The sequence below is a fragment of the Anguilla anguilla genome, chromosome 1, assembly GCF_013347855.1.
Source record: "Anguilla anguilla isolate fAngAng1 chromosome 1, fAngAng1.pri, whole genome shotgun sequence".
Taxonomy (NCBI): domain Eukaryota; kingdom Metazoa; phylum Chordata; class Actinopteri; order Anguilliformes; family Anguillidae; genus Anguilla; species Anguilla anguilla.
The window spans coordinates 27,023,886-27,037,288 of record NC_049201.1 but is presented as its reverse complement, the minus strand read 5'-3'; the positions used below and the strand labels follow the sequence as shown (position 1 = coordinate 27,037,288).

Below are 13,403 nucleotides of genomic sequence, written 5' to 3'. Positions count from 1 at the left end.
TTTTCCTTCACCCCAAGCATCTCCTCGGTCGAATTTTTCACGATTTGCTCGAAGGCCTTGCAAGACTCCTTTTAAAAAAATGAAATCGCTTAGTTGCTGCATTTTTAGCACTTTTTGATCTTTTCAGGCATCTCACATGATAACAATGTTCATACAGCATTATTGAAAATGTTAGCATGTGGGCCAAAAAGCCCAAATCAGCTTCTTACCTTCAGCTCTTCATTTTCTGATTTGGTAGACGATGCCAGTTGTTGTGCGCTTGCCAGATGTTCTAACAGTTCCTTGATCTAAATTGGACAAACAAAGGGAACATGAAAACTAATAAATTATTCAATCAAATCCAAAATAACACACAAGTGATATTTGTAGTGGGAGAAGTACTACACTAGTGTACTTTTAAAATTTTTTTTACATTTGCTGTCACCTGAGCCTTGTCTGATCCCTGTTTCTCTTCCCACTGCAAATTAGATTCCTTTAAATTGGCCTCTGTCTCCTGGAGGAGGGCCTTCTCCTGAGCAAGTTTGCTAAGAGACACAGACCACAGCAGAGCAGGGAGTGTTAAGTCATTGAGTGCACAATTATTATCAGCATTATATTACTACTCCTGTACTCTCAAATACTTTCATTATGTCCCATAGCTAGTTACATCCTCCATACATTTTTGAACAAATTATGAATTTGCAATACAAAGATCCAGTTTCTATAATTTTGCATTACAAATCTAGGATTAAGACTGTTTTATTAGTTACATTTAATAAGGACAATGTGTGTCGGCTGTTTAAATAAGTATCATTACAACTATTATTATTACACCACCGTTAACCTGGATTGATTTTTATGTCTGTCACATCAAAGCTAATTTTTCATGACAGTTTTACTTGATATTTACTTCTGTAAAGTGGTCTCCGTTTCCTGGGCCTGAATGGTGACCATGTTTAGCTGGGTCTTGAGGGCATTCATTTCTTCATGTTGTGCTCTACGCTCCTCTTCAGCGGTTGTCTTGACCCTGAAGATTTCCTTAGCTGAATTCACGGTCATTGCCTGGAAGGCCTTGCTGGATTCCTGTTTTAAATATGAAATTGTGGAAACAAGAAATTTCTGCATGGCAAACACTTGACTTTCAGCCATTATTCACATGATCAGAAGGTTAGCAAAGTGCTATTGACAATATTGGCTTGTGGATTAAAGGCCCATTTCAGCTTCTCACCTTCAGCATCTCGTGTTCAAATTTAGTGGAGTCCAGCAGTGTTTTCATGTCACGCAAACATTTTGTGAGTTCCTCAAACTGGAATTGGAGAAGCAAAGGAAAGGACACATGATGATCAGCACTGTTCCCAAATATTTTTCAGTATGTGTAGAACCACAAAAACAAAATGAACAAGTGATTTATGCAATGGGAAAAGTACTAGAGTGAATTTGGATTAGCTGGACTTGTTCACCTGGTTCTTGTATGAACTCGCTTTTGCTTCATGTTCCGTGTTCATTTTCTTTATGCTCTGTTCAGAAGCTTTAAATCCCAAGTTCAGTTTTTCTTCTGACTCCTGACGAAGCATCTTCTCCTGAGCAAGTTTCCTGAGAAACAGACCACAGCAGATTGAGCCCACCGGGTGTTGAGACTATTTTTACAGATTATTCTTTAAATGCCTTTATTATGTCCAGTAACTGTATATATCCCTCACCACATATTTGAACAAATAAAACATTTTTAAAATTCAGTACGGGCACAGTTTCTGTCATACTGCAGGGCTCAATCCAGAGTGAAGACTTATCTTATCAGTTACATTTATATTTACCAAAATCACCAATATCATTGCAACTAAAATGCTTATAAAACCATTATCCTGTCACTTCAAGGTCTATCTCCTCCATGCTTGAAACTTACTGCTGTAGAAAGCCCTCCCTCTGTTGCAGCCGTTTGGCAGTCATCTTCAGGCTGTTTTTCAGGATTTCTGCCTCCGTTTCCAGGTCTTTCACCTTGTTCTCCATGATGATCTTCAATCCACGATTCAGCTTATCTGAAGCCAAAGTTCTGTCTTCGTATGCCTTGCACCATTCCTTTTTGAAAAGTACATTTTATAAAAAGTGGTCATTAGATATTCCAATTTTGACATATATATACTATATAATTGTATATAATATACAATGCATACAATAAATTCAAAAAAATGTCTAAATGATAAACACAATTATTTCAGCCATGAATTACATGTAAAAATCACAGCTATAAAGGTATTTCTGATACAAAAATTTTTGCTGTAGCACAATGCTATGTGTTATTGGAAATCACAATGTTCACTCTTTACTTTAAGAAGCCTGTTGTCCATCGTGATGGAGGTTATGGTGTTCTGCATGCTCTTGAAATGGTCTTCAAGGTCTTCTTTCTAAAATGCACAAGTGCAAGAAATTATTAGTTTAAAGGTATACCCAACAAATACAGCAAAAGAGATTCTGAAACTCACCTTTTTCTGAAGATCTAAAATGTCATTCATGGCAGCGTTTCTTTCCGCAGACAGTCTCGCAACTTTCTTTTTAGTCCCTAAACAAAATGAAAACCCAAGGTTAAAATCAAACCTTGTTATTCACAAAAGTTCTGACACGTGTAAGCAATCCTGTAAGGTGTTATAAAATATATTATTGTGCTCAATAAATTGTTTTGAACTTACATTGGTATATCCTGTTTTTTACCTGGGGACAACAGAAGAGAGACAAGAGAAAAAAATAGTCAATACCCTTGACATAAACTACTGTATTACAGTAGCTGAATAAGTTTTGATCATCGAGAAGGTCATAGGTAAGGGCTCTGAGACTATTTGCAGACATAATGAAAGAAGAGCTTACAGCTATTCCGGTTCTCCATATTGTCAACACCCATAGCAGGAGTAGGATGGTATCTCCCAAGCTAGGACCTGGTCTCCAGCCCTCTGGAAGGTGGGTGATGAGCTGAAAAAGATTCATAAAAACAATCCAGGTAAAACCAACCTGAGTCAGTCTCAACGCAATTTATACAGCAACAAACAAAATCAACATTAATGATTTTACATAGCCTCAGCTGGGTATAAAATAGGCCAATCCCCATCAGTTAAATTGATTGATACCCTTCATCACTAAGGTTTTTTGAGGAAGAAAACTCATGGCAACTTGGTATTTGAATGCACACTTGACACCAATTGCTTTTTGGTAATATGAGTATATCACATAATATAAATACAAGCAGTAATTAATAATAAATCCTTTAAAAACTAGCATAATGTACCGAGTTGGACAGCTGATGAAATTGTTCCGTAGAGAACGTAGGGATCACTGGGGAAATTTGCACTGGGGAAGAAATGAAAGGAATATTACTGAAATCACAATTCAGAGAACAGCACCTTCTCTCAAATACAAGCAAAACAAGGTTCTGTAAATTCCATCAGAGGAAATCTTACTATTCTGGTTAATTTTGGAAAGGCAGATAAACCAATATGGAGAGATGGTTAGATATTTAACATAAAACTTATTCTGTATAATATACTTATGTGAATACATTATTATTCATAACAGCTATGCTCAAATTTAAGATGAACAACAAATGTGTCCCAAATAATCTTGATAGGAAAATAATTTCCTCCGATTAAGTTCCTGTTATAATTGATTGCCTTCAATATTCTCAAGAAGCATCATACAGATTTAAGTGTCTGTTATAATTGATTGCCTTCAATATTCACAAGAAGCATCATACAGATTTAAGTGTCTGTTATAATTGATTGCCATCAATATTCTCAATTAGCATCATACAGGTATCATCAAATTCAAACAAATTCACCCCTACTCAACTTACCAAATTTGAAAATTGTCACAGGTGTTAGAAAAAGGAAAAGGGTAAAGGGTAGGATAAGCAGCCGCCAGTGTGAAAACACGTTGGCTGGCATGCTCACATGCTATGCTAAATATATTTTTTCAACAACAATTCCTGAAAAAGAAGTACAAGTAACTTAACAAATTAAACCAATTATGTAACCAATATTATAATTCCAAATATTGTTAAGAATAGCAATTGTGTGTAATTGAATCAGAGAGTTGCATATATAGTGAAGTACATCCATTGTGATGAATCATTTAAAACATAATATTTACTGGAATTCTACAGAGCAGAAATAATTTTTCAAATGGCATCTACTGGCATCTTTGTTGCCAAGGCAACAGTATGCACTGTATTCCATTAGGCACTTGGAATTCTATACTTGGAATGTCAGCATTGCTCTCCATGGTGCTAAAGTTGAAAGACTGTAACAATAATGATAACAAATTATATTGTTGGCTTCCAACTTGATGTTTTTGCTAGTTAAATATGCAGTGGAAAAAAACAGAATATGACTTTATTTTCCCTTTTAAAGGTAATTTGACTTGCTCAGAAGAAACTTTAGAAGGTGTCTTCTTTCTGCATGTTTGGAGCATAGATAGTCCATGTATCTTTGACAATTCTCCCAGTCTGGAAAAATGCAGATGCAGCTCTGTTAATTTGACCTTTTCATCATGTGATCTTCATCAAATATATATTTGTTTTATTGCATGTGACACACATACTGATCACATCTATTGTAATGGTGCATCGTGATTGGCTGAAGACAATATATACATTATGATATTAATTATTATAATTAATACAATATATTATGAAGACATAATACAGCCCTAGCCAAGTTGGGACCAAAAACAGAAATTAAATATCATGTTGTGGAAAGAAATGTGGATCTTTTATGTTTTTTGAAGTACTGTAACTAAGAATACTGGTTGTACCATTTTTAACTTAACATTGTCATGAAATGGTTATTTTAAGTGTCAATATGCTATGCCTTTTAGGCCTGGATTGTCTGTAAAGTGTATTGTGAAAATAGTTTGTGAAATGCGCTATATAAAAAACATGATGTCCCTGTCTGTATAAATGTAACAGCTGTTAGTTATGCCAGCTCTGAGTTGCTATACAAAACTAGAAGAGTGCACTCAGTAAAGTGCAGATCTCCGCCAGGCATGTTAGCTTTGCTGATGCAACAATAGAGGTTACACAATCAATGCAACCAGACAAATACAATATTACAAGTTTTTACCATGTGCCACTGAAAATCCAAAAAACGCAGATTCAGCGAACTAACGCTAAAGGTGGTGACATGTTAACTAATTTGATTCATATCAGCCACGATGTGTTAGAGCTAACGTTGACGTTATAGTCTGGCACTTTCATTTCAAATCTGGACAGGAACAATTCCAAAAGACCACTGATGTAAAATATCAATTTCAACGTGAAAATGCCAACAAAATAATTGCCACAGATTCAAATATTAACATACCCCGTTAGTTGGCGGATTATTATGTTGGCATTTTAACGTTGAAATCGCTCATCTTTCATTCCAAATGGAAGCAGTTGTTGATCACTTGCGGCCCCTACCGGCCGGTTGGGAGGAGTGAGGAGTTAGCATTCAATGTATTTCAATGGACAATGATGGAAATTAATTCAAATAAAATACTTGTTGTTGACCGATGTGCAAAATATTCTATAAGTCAGGTCCTTGGCCTGCTGTCAGCATGCACAACAAGTATTAGGCTGATCGGCCCAGTAGTATGTGAGATTAGCTGCGGACAGATACACACACGCACACACGCGACCAAACGCATAATCCCCTCCAGGCTCTCACCAGGCGGAAATAACAAACACACATCGCAGAACAATGGGTCCTCCCAAGCTTCTCCGTTATTCCAGTGCTGAGTGCAAACTGGACTGGTCCGAACCGGTCACATCCCCACTCTCTCTCTCTATCTCTCTCTCTCATTGCCACATGCAAGATGACAAAGTGAATGGCAGGTTCATTGTTTATATTCTGGGCAGGATACAACAAACTGGGTTGCCCAAATACAAATGAAGAGTGAATAAAGTTTAGGTGGGCAACTAACTACTTAATTTGCCAAAAAAAATAAATTTTGATTAATTGTTTGGTGATATCATCAGATACCTTGTTTGTCCTACCATCTGTCCAAAACCCATAATATTCAATTTCCTTATTAGACAAGGAAAAGCAAAAAATTCTCACATTTGAGAAGCTAGAAACATAAAATAATGGCCATTTTTCCTTGAAAATGTACTTACAGAATGAATCAATTGTCAAAATAGTGGCTGATTAATTTTTGTAACTAGGCAGCTGTTTCGTAGGTGACTTAGGTGCATTAACTGTCTTAACTACTGCTTGTATTTTTTCCATAGACTGCGTTGTTGCCGTTCTCGTTGTGTTAGTGTTAATCAGTTTAACCTTCAGCGTCCAAGTTGAACTATGCGGTTGTTCCCTGCACTTGGACCGGTACTTCTCTCTAGGGTTTTCGTCATACTTGTTCCTGGTTATGGTTATACACTTTGTTGTACGTCGCTCTGGATAAGAGCGTCTGCCAAATGCCTGTAATGTAATGTAATGTAATGTAATGTTTACTTGGGTGCAATATGATGATTTATAAACTGAAATAAAAACAAAAATGGAAAAAATCCTAAGCCATACTCAGCATTATAGCAGCCCATCAGCAGGGCTTACATTTTTGTAATGATATAAAGTCAACTTAAAGAAAATGAGTCAATGGAACAAACTGGAATTATATAACCAATACTTAAAATTCTCCAAAAATGTAAGTGCACTCAAAACAACTGAGTTATTACTTCACCAATTCATTTTTTAGTTAAATTCATGGGGATGAGTGACTCCAACTTTTTTCCAAGATTAAGTTATGTTAACTTACTTCTTTTATTAAGATGTACTGTTAGGTTTTACAGTGCAGCGAGATAATGGCATGTCTTGTTAGGATTTCATAGAGTTGTCTTACCATCAGGGTAGCTTGAGTTTACATGTCTCCAATGGGAAGGTCAAATGTGCTGGGAATGCTGGCAGTGAGAAGTGCACGGTGCAGTCTAACTTTAGTTTTTGGGTGTTCTCTGTGAGTGTGAGGGCCTGCCTATATACTGCATAGTCAATGATTTAACAAGTCTATGAATCCTAATGCACTTTGTTCACTTTCTGTATGCCGTTGTATTGAATGCTAGAATTATAAATATGTAACACATAAAGCAATGCTTTTGACTGAATGTTTCTGAGCATTCAAATAATATAATAATTTGCCCAGTGCCTGGGGAATATGAATTTATGCTGGTAACTGTCGTCTGATTTTTCATTTGCGTCCTTCACTGCGGAATCATGGTGCAAATCAGTCCGAAAGCACATAGGCGTGAATAAGCACCCCTTCCCTCTTCCCTGCCTACTGGACTATCTGCTATGGGAGGTACTGTGATTTATCATTGCCAGAAAGACTAGACGGGTGAACACATCTTTTAGCATAGTTGGCTTAATTTGCATGCAGTTCAGGGCCGTCTGGGTAGGGTAGAGGTATAAGCACTCGCCTACCACCGCAGAGACCTGGGTTCAGTCCCCGGCAGTGGTACTTCCGGCTTGGTCAGACGATCCTACGAACACAATTGGCAGTGTTCTCGGGAGGGAAACCGGTTAGGGTATGAGTCCTGATCGTTGCATTAGCCGTTCCTACTGGTTGGTTGGGGCGCCAGTTCAGCAGGGAGGGGATCTGGGGGAGATAGCATGAACCTCCGCGTTACGCTCTCCCAGTGAAATTCAGTGAAACTCCTCGCTGTCAGGTGAAAAGAAGCGGCTAGCGACTCCACATGTCGGAAGAGGCATGTGGTAATCTATACCCTCCCCAGACCGACAGAGGATAGCGCATCGACCAGGACTGTGATAACGACTAAATTAGGCAGCAAAAAATGGAGGAAAATGGCAAAATAAAAATAATAATTTGCATTCAGTTTGTTCGATTTCAGCTGTTACATTCAGTGTTACTTAATCGCCAATATTCATGGTGGAGGTTCATATATACAGAACAAGTGCCGAGTGACCTCCCCAGTCTTAGTCTGGCCCTGGCAAAGCCTGGTGCCACCAACATGTTCTAACACACAGGGTCGTCAAAACCTACCTCTCAGGGGCATCGATGCAAATAATGTTGTTCAATGTTTTTCCCATAAGCGCTTGACAGACATAATTAATTTGTAATGTTGAATTTTGAATCCCCCAGAGCAAAGGGGTACAGTTTTAGCTCTTTGCTATTGTGCTTGATGTCAGTTGTAGAGCGTCACTGTCTTCTCACAGGAAGCCTGATTCTCTTGGCACAGGCAAAGTCTGCTGTCAAATGGTGCTCGCTGTCTTATAGTACTTATAATACTGTATTATAGCTCACATGCATATTTTATTTCATAGTCTTAGTTATGAGATATGGCCAAGCTGTCAACTTGACAGAGATCCTCTTTTTGTTATGATTCATTTTTTGCGAAAGTGTTTAGACAGCGGTTTTTCAAAATTATTATTCAGATTTGTTTAAAACAATCCAAGATGCGACACTACTAACTGAACATGCGTCACTGCGTTTGTCAGAGAAAGTCCACTGCGTTTTTCACGTGTGTACAATGTACAGTGTAACGTCAGGGATCACATTTGACATGCCGCCAGTTCGTGTTGTTGCTATAACAACAGGCCATTGTAAACTTCAAGGCCTTTTGTGCCATGGTGCAGACTGTTCGTAATTACCATGAAGGTCCTATTCCATGCGCATTATTGGGAAATTGCGTCAATAAGCATTGTGAAAGCATGCACTGAATCTTGTTAGCGCATCTCCTGTTCCTGCTTCTCTTCAGGGAATTTTCACAGTGGAGAGCTGACAAAAATGTGCCCCTTTCCAAAGATAGCAAGCCTACACTCACCTGCTTTCTGACAGAAAATGCATTAAATATTAAGGAATGGAGGGGAGGCTGTCATTGAAAATATTTGCTTAGGCTAGATATATATTCTGCACAAATTATATTAACGACTACAGTAAGCACATAACTTTATGGAGCAAGTCATGACAACGCCTGTGAGATTTCAGCACTTAGGGTATTTGAATATAATCACTTAAGTGGAATCTTGAACAAGTGGGGATATTAAAATAGATTTATACAAGCTTTTATTTTTCTTTCAGTATAGCAAAGCAAATACTTTCAGTGATAGCCCCATTAGCTGATAGAACTCAGTATTTTTATTGTGTGCTGTTGTGGAAACATTTGTGATTTTGTGGGAGTTCAAACACATCTTAAAAATGTTTTCATGTGAAGATCCCCTGAATCATTAGTCAAAAAAACAAAGAAATAAAATCTTCTAAGCTTGTATTCCAACTCTGAAGTGCTCTCTGGCTTGTACTTTGCAGTAATCTAATATGATGCAAGACAGTAGTTATTTAATCTACTGGGGCACCGTGGGGCAGTAATATAATTTTCTTATGCATATCCCCCTGCAGTGTATATATTGAATTGAGCAACATGGATTTTTAATTTCAATAATCCATTTACATCGCTGAGTGGCTCGACAGATGGTGCATGTGCCAGGTTCCAGTTGAGGTCAATGCATGACTGAAACAAAATTTGTTTGTGCAAATTCTTCTTTGAGGTAATTGGCAGAACTGTATTTATTAACATTCAGTTTTGCTTACTTATAAAGTGTGGTGCAAGGTTTACATAACTCGTGCAAAATTTTAAGTCCATGCAAACTTTTCATTCAAATATACAGTACTGTGTGTCCTGTAAGTAGTGTTTTGACAGAGAACTGCGCGACTCATTTATGTACTGTATATACAGTCACACAACACTGTGAAAAAGTCAGAGACCACCCTTTTGTTTATTCAATTTCCAGTCAAATCAGCCATTTAGTGCAACTATTTTTTTTTCCAGTGTCAGACAATAATGACGGAAACATATTTAAAGGCATACTATGTAGGATTTTGTGGCCCTTGTAGAGTCTGTGTTTGTAAACCCCTCTCACACGACCTTAGTCCTGAACCTCACCCACACCTCTGATGAGGACACACCCTTGAGCGCTGCAAGCAAAATGTCAGGCGAAAAGGGGAGGTCAAAGATATTGAAAATAGCATTTTTAGCAACATGAAGGATTCTGTATGGATGGTAACGGTAATTATGCAGTGTTATAATGATCTTTACAATGAGTGCACCCCATGGCACATGAGAACATCGTACGGTAGCTACTCCATGGTGCTGATGCAGCTATTTTGTGTTTTTCCTCATTTGGTATTTAGTTATTCTAGGCCATTTCATGAGGTAGGATTGCTGAATTAGCTGGTTAACTGCACTCAGTAAAACTCGGAACTCTCCAAAATCTGGAACACGGACTGGGTTTCGCTCTGCACAGTTGTCCGGCTAGCTCAGTAGTCCTGCTTCCTGAAATACCCCCCCCCCCAGACATTTAGTTAGAATTAGAATTGGGATTAAATATTTATTCAAGCAGTGAGACCGTATAGCTTTCCTGATGCCAAGATGTAAGCAGGGATCATACATCATTTACATTTGAGTGTGTTTCTCTTTTAATGTCTGTTCTTCATTTTAAAAAACACACAGTGCTGACATATTTCAAAATAATAGAGTAAAAGATTGCAGAACATTCCTATGTGAGGATTGGCATACATGACTGCCATCCATAAGAATGATTAAGAGACCTGCAGTTTTAACACTAAGACCTACTTTAAGCCTCCTGTCACCATCTTAAAAACGTAACATCTAAAATTGCTTACTATGGCTGAATGAAGTGGATTAACGAAACAGTTCATTAAAATGAAAGCTATTTTCCCAGGCCAAGTCCTGTTTTCATAGCTTATCTTATCAAATAGCTAAAAGTTCTGTTCGTACACCAAACTCAACACACAAATTAAGCACTTAGCAGTAAAAAAAAATTGAATTCATGAGTACAAAATATGTTTAAACTTCAAAAAGATTTTTAAGACCAAAGTATTTTGACACACAACATTATCTGGAAACCCCTTGGTCTGGGGCTGTTTTTCATGGTTTTGGCTAGGCCCATTAGTTCCAGAGAAGGCAAATATTAATGCTACAGCATGCAATCACATTATAGACAATTCTGTGCTTCCCCAACAGTTTGGGGAAGGCCCTTTCCTGTTTTTGGCCATGCAATGTATTTTAGGAGGGCTTAATTAACTGCAAAGTTAACCCTTTGTCTGCCTGGCCATCCTAGCAACAAAGTTTCCCTACAACAAATGCTTTTTTGGATTGGTTTTCGGATTTCATTGCTAACTTGATTACAACCTTAGGGAATCGTATTGACCTCCCAAGGCTTCCTGTTTTACTGGGGCTTAAAATTATGTAACACACATGTAACATCCATCATTAGGGGCAAAAAACAAATAAAATAGACACTAGCTGCAACTTTGCACTACTGGGTCAATGATTAAAAACCTGATGGTAAACCTGGCTGTTAGAGGACACAAGTGCATCTCACACTAAGAGGCACATGGTTGGAGATTTGTTGTCTGCCAGGGGACCATAACAAGTATTTGGTGCTCGCTGAATGACATTGAAACTGATTGCACCTGGGTTTTGTACTCTCTTAAGGATTTAATTAACCCAATAATTCATGTGACCTACATCTAACATTTATGAAGTCATGTATTACAACTCCAGATTGCAGGATATACATCCTTGCTCAAAATGTTTTACTATAGTCTGATATGGAAGGGAACTAGCACCGATGTGCGCAACTGTTTAATAAATTAAGCCAGAGTAATTATTTGAACAAAAAGCCGCGCACGCACACACACACACACACACACACACACATACACACACACTGCCCTTTTGGAATTACTGTGTGCACACTTGCAAATTAACCATGGTGTTGCAAGGAAGGTTTGGTTGGCTAGCTATTCTCAATCTCATCGCTCAGAAGGGACTCACCATCCTCCGGGAACAATAACTAAAATCTACACTTCTTGGTTGCCCACCAGGAGGTAGCGGCACAGATATTTTATTTGGTAGTGTATGCCCCCCTGACCTGGAAAATGGACCTTAAAATTAGGATTAGCCATTTCAAAACCATTTGAGCAGGAGAAAAATAGAGGTGGACAAAACTGTGGTTAGAAAGTAAAAAAATAAAATAAAATAAAAAAAACACTTTTCTATATTTTGCCACAGAGCGAGGGTTTAACCTGTAATTTCTTTTTTAAAAATTGGTCCTTAATGTTTTTCCCCTACATTGGAACCAGAATGATAGAGTATGGGAAATAAGTATTGAATGCTGTATGAAGATATATAAAGTGGAGCACCATCCTCATCAGTCAGATAGCCCTCTTCTCCTTAGAGTATGGATCCTTCTCTGGAGCAATCAATTCCTCCACACTTAGCTACTCTGCAGTGGGCCCACTGACTGATAATTCATCCTCTGGTGCAAGCCATGGGGGTCCTTTTTGCTGACGTATTGATGAACTCCATTCGGGTCCAGTCCTATTCCCTGTGATAGCCTGGATGGTCAATCAAAGAGGCTCGGCAGAGAGGAAGTTTTTCAAAGATGAAAAAACGTACCCTCGCCAATGTGTATTCTATGGTTACAAGGATGGTCTTGGTGCTGTGACAATCACTTACATTGCAATCACTAAGCAGATGCTCTCGTACAGAGTGGGTTACGGAGCTGGTGACCTGGTGGTAAGCCCAGAAAAGCTGTGCACACCCAAGTTTTTGTACCACTTGACTGATTGCAAGTTTTTCCCACTCACACTTGAATTTGAATTATGGTAAACTTTCTAGGTAAAAAAAAATCTCTGTGTATATCCATCATCAATGATCTGTAGCAATTCTAATTAAAATTTATACCGCGAGTTCCGCGATAGGGGATGAATAACGTAATTACGAAAATAACGTTATTTACCTTAGATAAGCATTGGATCGTTGTGGCCCTAAACAACCGCATAGACCGCTTATGCCACGGGCTGGCCCTGGGTGTAATTTCGTGTATCTCAGATTGCATGGGTTAATGCATAGGTCATTCACAAAATAGCTTGTTGGTTACCCATTTAAATAAACCAATGTACCAGTGAAATACAAATACAAACCTTCATGTTTCAACACCATGGTAAATTTTTAAATGATGCTATATTTATAAAGAACACAAATAGAAGTTGACCTTGTCCTCGGTCAACTTGATGTTTTATGTAACCAAATGAGTGTCCTTTACTGCTGTCTGACCAATCAGTCACAACCCTAAGCGTCAAACTGTCAATAAAACCAAATTTAGTTGGTTCATTTTCCAAAACGCCCCATGGACATGTCAAGTCATGAGCACATTTTTGTCATGAGAATTTTTATGAAAAGCTACAGCTTCCCTTTATTGCTGTATGCTTGTGTGGAGGTCTGAAAATCCATCCTGACAAAAGGGAATACCACAAATCTGTTTAAAATTGCTTTGTCACTCACCTGCCTTGACTGTATATGCTGCATAAGAATGGTAAATATAGTTGTTTTATATCAAATTCCTTATTATTGCAATAATCTTGACAAT

The 13,403-nt window shown here is 38.0% G+C and overlaps 1 protein-coding gene across 3 annotated transcripts in view; it reads left to right on the top strand.

Annotated features, from left to right (window-relative positions):
• The window catches only part of dlgap2a (discs, large (Drosophila) homolog-associated protein 2a), a 223,705-nt gene that overhangs the window by 119,852 nt on the left and 90,450 nt on the right, over positions 1 to 13,403 (top strand). The window lies entirely within an intron of this gene.